Source organism: Cynocephalus volans, chromosome 2, assembly GCF_027409185.1.
Source record: "Cynocephalus volans isolate mCynVol1 chromosome 2, mCynVol1.pri, whole genome shotgun sequence".
In the NCBI taxonomy this organism is placed as follows: Eukaryota; Metazoa; Chordata; class Mammalia; order Dermoptera; family Cynocephalidae; genus Cynocephalus; species Cynocephalus volans.
This window is the reverse complement of record NC_084461.1, coordinates 218,468,180-218,481,099: the sequence shown is the minus strand read 5'-3', so window position 1 is coordinate 218,481,099 and position 12,920 is coordinate 218,468,180.

Genomic DNA, 12,920 nt, shown 5'->3' with positions numbered 1-12,920 from the left:
ATGAGGCTAGCATACTCTGACACCAAAACTAAGCAAAGACACAACAAAAGAGAAAACTACAGGCCAATATCCCTGATGAACGTAGATGTAAAAATCTTCAATAAAATACTAGCAAACTGAATCCAATGTCACATCAAAAAGATTGTCCACCATGATCAAGAGGGATTTATGTCACGGATTCAAGGATGGTTTGAAATATATATGCATATCAATAATTATCATATGTTGTATCATCAAAATAAAAGAAAAAACACATGTGATACTCACACTCACCACTCCTGTTTAACATAGTACTGGAAGTCCTAGCTAGAGCAATTAAGCAAGAGAAAGAAATAAAGGGCATCCAAATTGGAAAGGAGGAAATCACATTGTTCTTGTTGCAGAAGACACAATTTTATATATACAGAACCCTACCAAAAAACTCCTAAAACCGATAAACAAATTCAGTAAAGTCGTAGGACACAAAATCAGTATGCAAAAATCAGCACCATTTTTATATACTAACAACAAACTAGCAGGAAAATCAATTAAGAAAACAATCCCATTTCCAATGGCAACCAAAAAAATAAAATACCTAGAAATAAATTTAACCAAGGAGGTGAAAGATCTCTACAAGGAAAACTATAAAACTCTGATTAAAGAAATTAAAGAAGGCAAATAAAAATGGAAAGATATCCCATGCTCATAAATTGAAAGAACCAATACTGTCAAAATGATCATACTATCCAAAGCAATCTACAAATTCAGTGCATTCTCCACCAAACTACCAATGACATACTTCACGGAAATAGAAAAAAAAAAGTTAAAAAATTTACATGGAACAAAAAGAGACCCCAAATAGCCAAAAGAATCCTGAGCAAAATGCACAAAGTGGGGGCATCACACTCCCTGATTTCAAATATACTACAAAGCTATAGTAATCAATACGGTATGGTACTGGCACAAAAACAGACACACAGACCAATGGGACAGAATAGAAAATTCAGAAGTAAATCCATGTACCTACAGCCAACTGATTTTTATGAAGGAATCAAGAGCATATATCAGGTAAAGGACAGTCTCTTCAGTAAATAGTGCAGGGAAAACTAGAGATCCATATGCTGAGGAATGAAACTAGACCCATATTTCTCACCATATTCCCAAATCTACTCAAAATGAATTAAAGACTTAAATGTAAGGCCTAAAACCATAAGCCTACCAGACAGAAACACAGGGGAAACACTTCAGGGCATAAAACTGGGCAAAAATTTTATAAATAAGACTTCTAAAGCATAAGCAACAAAAGCAAAAATAAACATGGAATTATGTCAAAGTAAAAAGCTTCTGCACAGCAAAGGAAACAACAGAGCAAAAAGACAGCCTGCAGAATGGAAGAATATATCTGACCAGGGATTAATATCCAGAAGATACAAAGTACTCAAACAACTCAGTAGTAAAAAAAAAAAAAAAAAAAATCTGAATAAAAAGTGGACAAGTGAGCTGATTAGACGTTCCTCAAAAGAAGACATACAAATGGGCAACAGGCACATGAAAAAAATGATCAACATCGCTAATCATCAGAGAAATGCAGATCAGAACAACAATGAGATACCAACTCACCTCAGAATGGCTATTACCAAAAAGACACAAAATTGCAAATGCTGGTGGGGATGTGGATAAAGGGGAGCTCTAGTACATTGTTGCTGGGAATGTAAATTAGTACAACCATTATGTAAAACCATTGTTTGTTTTATCTAAAATCTAGGAGGAGAATTGGTCTGCATGCTATTTAAAGGAATTGGTTCCTGGAAGGCACAATTCTCTGAACATATCTGTCTATTTGAAGATATAGAACAACCGTTTCTATTTACACTTTGCAGATTAAATGTTTGCTTGACAATTTATTGTGAACTATTGAGTCAATTCGTATGAACTTGGATGCATATGAACGGGTTTCTATTATTTGTGAATATTCTCTTAATAAAGAGAAACACATTAAAATTCATGCAAAAATACAGTGAATACAGGCTGATTGCTGCCAAAGAATGGTCTTTAAGACCAAATATTATTCTAATTTTTACAATTTGTAAAATTTGTCATGGGTATTTATACTTTTATCTCCTAGGAGGAATGAATATCCTGACTTCATGTATTTCAGATGCTTTTTGAAGAACTCCTGGGACAAATTGCTCTTGCTGCAAGGTAAAGTGATGGGACTGAGTGAGAGAGGCTTTTCATGCTCAGGAACTCCTTCATATCTCCCAACAAGACATAGAGGACATTATGGAAAACACTGAGGAATTTTTGTTGAAAGTAAGATTTCCGCCTTAAAAAACTACATATTTGGTTAACTTGATATTGGTGAAAAAATACTCATTTTTTTCTTTGCAGACTGGCTTTTTCAAACTAAGCATATTGAAAGATTATAGAATTCAGATTGTAGATAGATTATAAAGTGTTTTTATTATATTTCTATTGCTATTATAACAAACTACGACAAATTTAGTGATATTATTATTTTACTGATATTATAAAATAAAGCAAAATGAAAAGTAAATCACTCATCCATCCCAAACAAAGGTATTTAAATAAATTCAACTCATCCATTAAAATAAGTTCAGAGCTGATTACAACACAAAATTAAACTCATTGTTATATAAAGGAGACAAAAAAAAAAGAAATTCAGAAATGCTAAAAGCAAAGAAACGGGGAATAGTGCACCAGGTAAAATAAAAAATAAAAAAAGAGTGTTTGCAATCACATCATCTGACACAGTAAAATCCAGATTAAAATGCATTTAATGAGTCACAAAGAGCAATTATTAATTCTGAAGTTCATGCTACATAATGAAAATATAATAGTTTAAAAACTGCATCATCTAATAACACAGCAGTAAGTTTTATGAGACATAAACTACACAAAACATGCAATAAATCCATGATTTTAAAAGTATTTACTAAATCTAACAATAAAGTGGCCTAGAACAAAGAAACCCCAATATCACTGAGCAAAATCAGTGCCAATGTACAGCTTTCAAAAGCCATTCCTAATCAAAGGACGTAAAGTTCTTTGGAGCACTGGATAAATCCAAGTCTGTGGCAGAGGAAGAACAAGATGAACACATTATTAGGCAAAAAATTAAGAAAGTGATCAAAGATTGTTTTAGAGAGATCAAAAGGACTCTATGACACAGAATTCAACTTGAAGAGATGTGACTGGCTAAGTTGGAACAATTTGAGCTTAAAAATATGATGTTGTTTATATTATGATATTAACCAAACAAAAATCCAGTCACAAAAGCAGGATACAACCTAATTATCCAAATAATTCTCTATCTGTACAAAAGAAAAACTTCATGTAAGTGAAGAGAGCCATGGTTAAATAAAACAATAATCATCATTACTAAAACAGTGAAAACTTTTACATTATCTTGTGAAAATTTCTGTTATGTTTTTAATAGGCAGAAAACAGCAATCAGCATTCATATAAAGCCACAATAAAAAAAGAAAGCAACATTGTCTTTTAAAAAATGAATTAATTAAAAATACTACTCAAAAGGTCAGCCATGAAGCAAAAAGAGTCAAAACAAACTACTGTAACATGGATTTATGAATAAACAAGCAATTACTAAAATAAAAAGTGCTCAAAGTGGACTTTTAATATCTCAGAATAAAAATGATAACAAACAGAACATTAACATAAAATAAAATAAATCAAATGCAAAAAAATAAGTTACAAAAAATTTTATAAATGAGAACTAAATTGTATGAAGTTCAAAAAAATGTAGATTCTACTTAAAATATTGTAAGGGGCATGGATAAGAATGAAAGCAGTCAAGAAATAAATAGCAAAATATAGAAAGATAAAAATAATTAGAAAGAAATTGATATATGCATTTGCATATACATATACACATATATGCTATGTGTGTGTATCCTCATATATTTATGAGGGTACTTCACAAAGTTCATGGAAAATGGAATTAAAAGATAATGTGAATCTTTATGAACATTCTGAAGACAAAAACACACATATAGGCAAGGATAATACAATGTACCTGTAATTGGAAACCCTGCAAAAAAGAAGGCTAACAAAATGGAGCAGAGCTAATATTATTAAACTATGATGCATGATATCATGGAATAGGGCAGAGCAGAAAGATCCAGAAAAAAGCTACCCTTTTATCTAAAAGACTATTTAGCAGACAGAAGTCATCTGAAGTAACTACTCTAGAACTCTGAAATACAGTAAAAACACTTCTAGCACCCAGGAAAAGTGTGATAAAAAGGCTAAGAAATTTCAGTAAACTTTAGCCTTTGTACAGCAGCTACCCTGTATCACACACACACACACACACACACACACACACACACACACACACACACACACACACACACACACATCTATGAGATCAATATCCCTAAAATATAAGAAACTCCCACAACTCAACAGTAGAAAAACCACCCAATTAAAAAGTGGGCACAGGACTTGAAAAATAGACATTTTTTCAAAGAAGATATACAAATGGCCAGTAAGAATATATAAAGATACTCAACATCATTAGTCACCAGGAAAATAAAAAAAATCAAAACCACAATGATATACTACTTCGTTACTACTAGAATGACTATTTAAAAAGATAAATTAATAAATAGGAGTTGCTCAGGATGTGGAGAAATTGAATCATTTGTGTATTGCTGGAAGAAGTGTAAAATGGTACAGTTGTTATGGAAAACAGTTTGGCAGTTCCTCATAAAGTTAGAATTACCAAATAACCCACCCCTAGTTATATATCCAAAAGAACTGAAGGCAGGGATTCAAACATGACATGCACACACGCACACAGCAGTGCTCATAGCAGCAATATTCACCATATAAAAGGTGCAAACAACCTATCTGTCAATCAAAAGATGAATGAATAAACTAACTGTGGTATATACATACAATAGTATATTATTCAGCCTTAAAAATCAATAAAATTCTGTTATATGGTACAATGTAAATGAACCTTGAAATAATAAGCCATACACAAAAGACAAATATTGTATGATTTCAGTTGTATGAGTTACCTAAAGTAGGCGAATTTCTAGAGACATAAAGTATAACAGAAGTTACCAGGGCTGAGGGCACAGGAGAAGGTGGAGTTATTGTTTAATGAGTACAGAGTCTGCTTGGGATGATGAAAGATTCTGGCAATATGTAGTGGTGATGGTTACACAAAGTTGTGAATGTACTTTGTGCCACAGAACTCTACACTTAAAAATGATTATGTACATATTAACACACTAAAGAATGCAAAGTTTAAAATTTTTTTTTGCATATTTTAGTGTGGTAATAAAAACTATTACACTTACACAAAACATTTTTCATAAATAGAAATGTTGAACTTCTATTTCAGATCCAACATGTAAAAAGATGACATTTCTTATTCACCCACATACAACTGTGTGAAAAAAGAGAAGAAAATAAAACCTAATGACTTTTTTTTGACCCCATCAGAATTGCGGTTGCAGGGCAAAATGCTACTTGGAAATTTGGGGTCACAAGTGAATCTAGAAAGTCACTGGAGCAGAAGCCACTGGAGTCACATGCTGATAAGATACTTAAGTGGTAATTTTGATAAATTTCTGAAGGCTGAATGTGAACTAGTATAAAAGTGAAAAAGTCCTTGGGGCTTTGGTCTTAGAAGGTCTACACTCTTTCCAAGGTTTTACTTCCAGGCTTTCTACCAGGTACTCACAGTAAAAATCCTAGACATTTGAAAACATACAATAAATTATTGTTAATTACAGATGCCTATCACTACAGTAGACCAGCAGAATTTATTTTTCCTACATAGCTAAAAGATAGGAGCTCAAATGCTCTTATCACCGAAAATAATGGTAATTTTTGCAGTGATGCATATGTGAACTGCCCTGATTTCATCTCACATTGTGTGTTTGCATATATATATAACTCAGAAAAAAAATTAAGAAAAAAATATAACTCAGTACCCCATAAATATGCATAATTAATATGTATCAATTAAAAACAAGTTAATTAATTTAAATGTTTACTTAATTCCAGAATGATTTGCTCATGGCTCTTGAAAAGAAGTAGATTTTACATTGATAATGATTAAAAATATGTCCATGCTGTTTCCATAGCAAAGGGCTACTTCCCAGGATAAAAGAGTCTTTATCAGAGCCTTACCTACCCAAGGAAAAGATTTTTCCTCACTGCAGTCCCCTCTAGCATTTCTGACCCCACTAAGGTAGAGACAGATTGAGGGGCAGCTATAGCATTGGATATACTCTCATTAAGATTATAACCCTGAGACACAGATCCACTAAAAGACTGAGAATTTACCAAAACTTATAGAATGGCACCCATCACTGCATCTTACCACCAAACCAACAGAAATCCAATATAATAGCAATGAATCAAATTGAAAAAGTGATGACACATATGCTGAATCTAAAGAATACTTAGGCAAGCCTAAAGTTGTAAGATACATTTAAAAACAACAACATTAGGGAAATTGAAATCTTCACGCAGTTGTATATATAGCAAATATTAAACTAATCTGACTCCTCACCAGAGTAACATAAATCCTTACTGTAAATAGTATTTTTTTAGTTGCTCTTTTCTAATATGTTTTTCCTAGCTTTCAGCAAACAATTACAAAAAAAGACAGTCTGAAAAGATAAAGCAAGCATCAGAACCAAGTTCAGATATGTCATAGATGTGAGAATTACCCAACAAGGAATTTAAAATAATTATAATTTATATATTAAGGGCTCCAAAGGAAAAAAAAACAAACTATAGAACATACAAAAAACAGATGTGAATGAAGGCAGAATGATGGAAACTTTAAGAAAGAATCAAAAAGGAATTGTAGAAATCAAAAACACTGTAAGAGAAATGAAGAATGATTTTGATGAGCTCATCAGTATACTAGATATGATCAAAAAAAATCAGTAAACTTGAACAAAAGTGAGAAAAAACTTCACAGTCTGAAATGTAAAGAGAAAAAAGAATGAAAAAAAAAAAAAAGAATAAGAAAAAGAACCAATCAGGACACCCAAGAACTGTGTGATAATTTTTAAAGGTGCAACCATAAGCATAATTGAAATGCCAGAGGGATTGAAAATTAGTAGAATACAAATATTTGAAAAAATAATAGGTGAAGACTTCTAAAACCTAATGACAGTAACCAACCACAGATCTAGAATACTCAAAGCCCACTAATTCAGATAAATACACTAAATAAAACAAACAAAACAAAAAAACCTACATGTAGGGATATCCTATTTAAAATGCAGAAAACTAAAGGCAAATAAAATCTTGAAAGAAGCCATGGAGAGTATTAGGCTTCACAATCAGCTTAGCATAAGCACAGCCATGTTAACCACTTCTTCACCTTGACCCCTGCCCCCTCCCTTTCTCTTAAGCAAAGTGCTTTCAGAGAAAAACTGGATTTTGTGCAAAATAGAATCTTGTGCAAAACAAGAAAACAGCAGAACTGTTGCAAAGTGCTGAATGCTCCAAATAGCTACCAAACCCCTTCCCCTAATTCAAACCCTATAAAAACCTCTATTACTCTGTACAGAGGTAGAAACTGATCTTTCAGTCTCCTCTCCAGGTTGGCTGGAACTAAACTCCCTGATGTGGTAAGCACTTGGCTCAGAGTCCTTTGATCCTTTGTCTCACTGACCTAACAGAGAGAGGATACTTTACCTATAGAGAAACAAAAATAAGTATATAGTGAACTTCTCAGAAACAATGCAAACAAGAAGAGAGTGGAGTGAATTGTTTAAAGCATTGAAACACACACACACATCAGCCTAGAATTCTATATCCAGTGAAATTTTTCTTCAAATGCAAATGAGTATGAAAAAATTTCTCAGGCAAACGAAAGCTGAAGAACTTTATTGTGAACGGATCTTTCCTGCAGAAAATGTTGAAGAAATTCATCAGGAAGAAGGTAAATATTATAGATCAGAAACTTGAATTTGCAATTATTTTTTAAAGTAGAGCATTGAAGAGGAATTAAATGAGAATAAAACAAACTCTTTAAATTTTATATTCTTAATTGATATAAAAAGTAATTGAGTTTAAATTTATAATAGTAACAACATATTGGGTGATTACACTTATTACATAAATTACATGAATTTCAAAAAAAAAAAAAAAAAACTAAGAAGAAAGCAGTAGGAACACTGTTATAAGGTTCCTGCACTACATAAGAGCAGTACAGTGTTATCTGGAGGTGAACTCAGCTGATGTAAAAACATATTGGAAATTCTAGAAAAGACAGTCAATTTTTAAAAAGATATATGTAATTGATAAAAGAAGAAAAATATGAAGTCATATAAAATGCTCAAATGAAATCTAGGAACAACTAGAGCAAATAGGAGAGTTATAAGCTTTGTAAGCATTAATTCAACTAATTAATAATCTGTTAAATGTAAACAGTCTATTATACAGCAATTAATAGGCAAAGATTTTTGGAGCAAATGAAAATAACAAGATCTACCCCTATGTTTTCCACAAGTAACCCACTTTCAATACAAAGACTCACATGAGCTAAAAGTAAAAGGATGGAGAAAGATATACCATGCTAACACTAATTAAGAGAACTGGAGTAGCTGTATTAATTTCAGACAAGGAAGACTTCAGGACAAAAAATTATCAGGGATACAGAGGGGCATTACATGGTGATAAAGGGGTCAAATCTCCAAGAAGACATAACGCATAATGATTCTTAATGTGCATGTGCCTAAGAATAGTGTGCAAAAATATAAGTCAAAAAGAGAAACAAAAGGAGAAATAGACAAATTGACTATTTCAACACCACTCTGTAAGTAACTAGGTTTTGACATCATTATTCATAGTAACTCGTTTTACTCTCAAAGTGTTCTGTTTGCACCACAAATCTACAAAATACTAATTGCAGGTATTCAAAAGGACATAAGATCTGGCTTAAATTAATTTGATAGGCAAATATGTGAAAACTGAACATCAAAAAGTATACTGATGATAATGCAACGTAATATATAAATAAAGAAAAAAACAGGATTCTCAAGTAAAGCCCCTTCAAGAAATGAAAAAAAAAAAAATGGAGAAAAATAGAAAATCTCTTATCACAGAAGAATGCCAATGATGCAACAGATTCTATCAATGATCATCAATGTGTGATAAACCTACCAGATTAAATGATACTGGAGAACAAGATATTTGCATGGACTAAAAACATTACCCCAGAGATGATTTTATAATTTTCTTTGTAGTAGAGAGATCTCACAATTGCTACTTTAATTATGTGATCCAATTTTATTGTTACCAAGAGTGGGGCAACCTGGCATTTTAGGCCCTCTGATTTGATGCATTCAGAGTTTCACAGCATCATCTATGCAGTATTCTTATGACTAAACCAGCACATAAAGAATTCAACAAGATTTCTGAACTGGGGTCTTCAAAAAAATCATTCAAATTAAAAGCAAAGGTGAAACAGATGTTTTAGACCAAAATTTAAAAATAAATAAACAAATATATCTAAATGCGGTGCTTAATCCCGATTAAATCATGGATCAACAGCAACCACAAAAACAATTAAAAGCTATAAAATATTTTTGACAAAAAGAGAATTTGAATACAGATCATTAAAAATATTTGACAATATTTTTGATTACTGTTAAATACAGACATGAGAAAAGGGAGCAAGAAAATATGACTCAATGTTATCAATTTTTTTCACTTTGTAGGTACAACATTTAAAAAGTCTTAGCAGTGATTTTTAAAAGCAACATGTTGATGGAAGAAGGAACATAAAATGCTTCTAAAAAGAAGAAAGGGGTAATATTCAAAGCACAGTGTGAAGATTATGTTTAGATTTGAGGAAGGGCACTTGATCTATTGGAAGGAAAGGAAAGAAGAGGTGGTGTGCAGATGCAAGAGGTCTGTATTTGGTATTGTGAAAATAATTAATTAGTGAAAATAAGTAATTATTTTTAGCAAAGTAGAGCCATGAACATTTATTGGAAATTAAGAGAACATGTGTTGGCAGTTTAAGGTGAGCAGAAAATCACTGAAAAAGACTGTGTGAAGTCTGAGCTGGTTGGAGAAAGACAACAGGGATTCTGGGCAGTGTTTAGCATACTTTGAGGGTGGTGATCTTAAATTTTTTTCAGAAAAAAATAATCTGCCATCTTTGAGACTGTCTTTAGCAATCTTTAGCTACTGTGGTACAAATTATGTGAAGGTATGTGCTATAGGTCAAATGTGTCCCACACAAGCTTATGTATTGGAAACTTAGTCCCCACTGTAACAGTGCTCAGAGGGTAGGAAATCCAATTATGGTATTTGAAAGGTGGAGCCTTTAGGAGGCGATTAGACTGTGAGGACTGCTCCCTGGTGAATGAATTGATCTATTCATGGAGTAATGGGCATGATTTGATGGCTTTAAAAGGAGAGCAAGGGAGAAGGCTAGCTCTTTTGCTCAGGCCACTCACTATGTGACACCCTGTCACCAAGGACCCTGTAGAGAGCTCCTACTCAGAAGAAGGCCCTCATTGGATGTGTTCCCTGGATGGTGGACTTCCCAGCCTCCAAAACTATAAGAAATAAATTCCATTTCTTTATAAATTACCCAGCTTCAAGTATTCTGTTATAAGCAACAGAAACAAACTCATACCGTATGCAATTGTTTTAGGTTTAACCAAATGGGAGTGGCAAAAGCTGAATAAATGCAGTGATGTTACAAGATAAAGAAATGAGAAACACCCAGCCATTCACCCCCTGTGGAGACACACTCCATCTCTAAACGATATATGAACCAGAGTGTCTTTCTGAGAACTCCAGAAATCAGTTCAGAGGTTATATCACCCCACATGAGTACAAGGCCGAGAAGAGGCAAACTGGGGTAGGAATGTCTGTTCCACTTACCTGTGATTTCTGTCCTCCTCCTGGCTCAGCACTGCAAAATCAGGAGAAAACACCCAACTCACAGCTCTCTCTCAGGAGGGTAAGAAAGGGATAGAAGAACCTGTATCCAAGGTTTTGGCTTTTTGCAGGTGTGCTTAAGGGACTTGTTTCTGTCTCACCTGATTGGGAATGCTGATAGGAAAGGCAGGTGCACACTCTGTATGCCAGGGTCAACTGAGAACAAAGGCAGTCCCCACCAATTGGTACCACAGAAGAGAGACCAGTATAGAAAATCACAAGAAATTTCATTACCAAGCTTACTACCTGCACAAATATAGAATCCTGCAGCATTGTAATGTTGTTGTATGAATTACTTCCAACTTTGGTATAGAATGTAAATGACATAAAGCATAAAATTTGTAATTTTAAAGCATTAAAATAAGAAATCTTTGTTATAGAATACACAATATAAAAAGTTGTAATATGTGATACAAATACATAAAGGAGGATTTAAAAGAGTAGAATTCCTAAATGCAATTAAAGTTAAGTTGTTATCAGTTCATAATATATGATAATGTTAAGACATCTTATGTAATGCTTATAATAACCACAGAGAATAAACCTATAGAAGATACACAAGAGAAAACGGGAAAAAGATCAAAGAATGTCACTATAAAAAAATCAGCAAAACAGAACGTAAGGCAGCAAGAGAGGAAAGTAAGGACAAAACAGCTACAAGACACAAAGACAACAATTAATAAAATGTCAATACTAAGTCTCCCTGTATTAACTACTTTAAATGTAAAGAGATTAAATCTCCTAATCAAACTACGTAGGTTGACTGAATTGAAAAAAACTAAAAATTAAATAAATAAATAAATAAATAAACCATAGCCACAAGATCCAAATAGATGCTGTCTACAAGAGACTCAGTTTATATCTAAAGTCACACACAGAGTAAGAGTGAAAGGCTGAAAAAGACATTTCACACAAATGATAATAAAAAGAACTGGAGCAGCCACACTTGCATTATAAAAAATACATTTTAAATCAAACACTGTCACAAAAGACAAAGAAGGGCATTTCATAATGATAAAGGGTCAATTCACCAGGAATATGTAACAATTATTAATATATCTGTACCTAACAGCAAAGTTCCCAGACATATAAAGCTAAAATTGATAAAACTGACGGGAGAAATGGACAGCAACACAATAATAAGAAGAAACTTCAGTATCTCATTTTCAATAATAGATAGAATAACCAGATGGAATATTAGTAAGAAAACAGAGGATTTGAACAATGCTACATATCATTTGGGCTTGACAGATATATACAGAATGCTATATAACAAAACAGTAAAATACACCTTCTTCACAAGTGCCCATGGAACATTCTCAAAAATAAACCCTGTTTAGGGCAAGTCTTAGCAAATTAAAAACATACTGAGTATGTTTCTGACCACTATGGAATAAAACTAGAAATAAAAAAAGAAAAAGAAGGAAAATGGGGAAAATCACAAATATGTGAAAACTGAAAAACACTCTCCTAAACAACAAATGGGATGGGGAAGAAATCACAAGAGGAATTAGAAAAATGTCAAGACAAATTGAAGAAAAAAAAAAGCATAAGAAAATCATTGGGGGCAACAAAAGCAGTTCTAAAGAGTTTATAGAAATAAGCACATTAAAAAATAAGAAAAAAACTCAATTCAATAACCTAACTTTACTTCTCAAAACTGTAGGGGGGGTGTTGGGCCTTAAAAACTAACGCCACCTTAAGTGACATTACAAGTGGCACCATTATGGGCCCACAAGGGCATATTAATGTGGCAGCCTAAGATGGTGCCAGGAGGAAGTAGGGTGGGGGTGTCTGCGGGAACCTTGCCTTAGCTCTTATTGGCCAAATACGTGCTTCTGCACTCATGAACACTGTATGGTTGCAATAGCTAGGCATTGAGACAGGATGCATGCCCTTGACCTTTAAGCTGATAGGATTATGTAAAAAACCTCCCTTCCCCATTTGCCTTTAAAAGC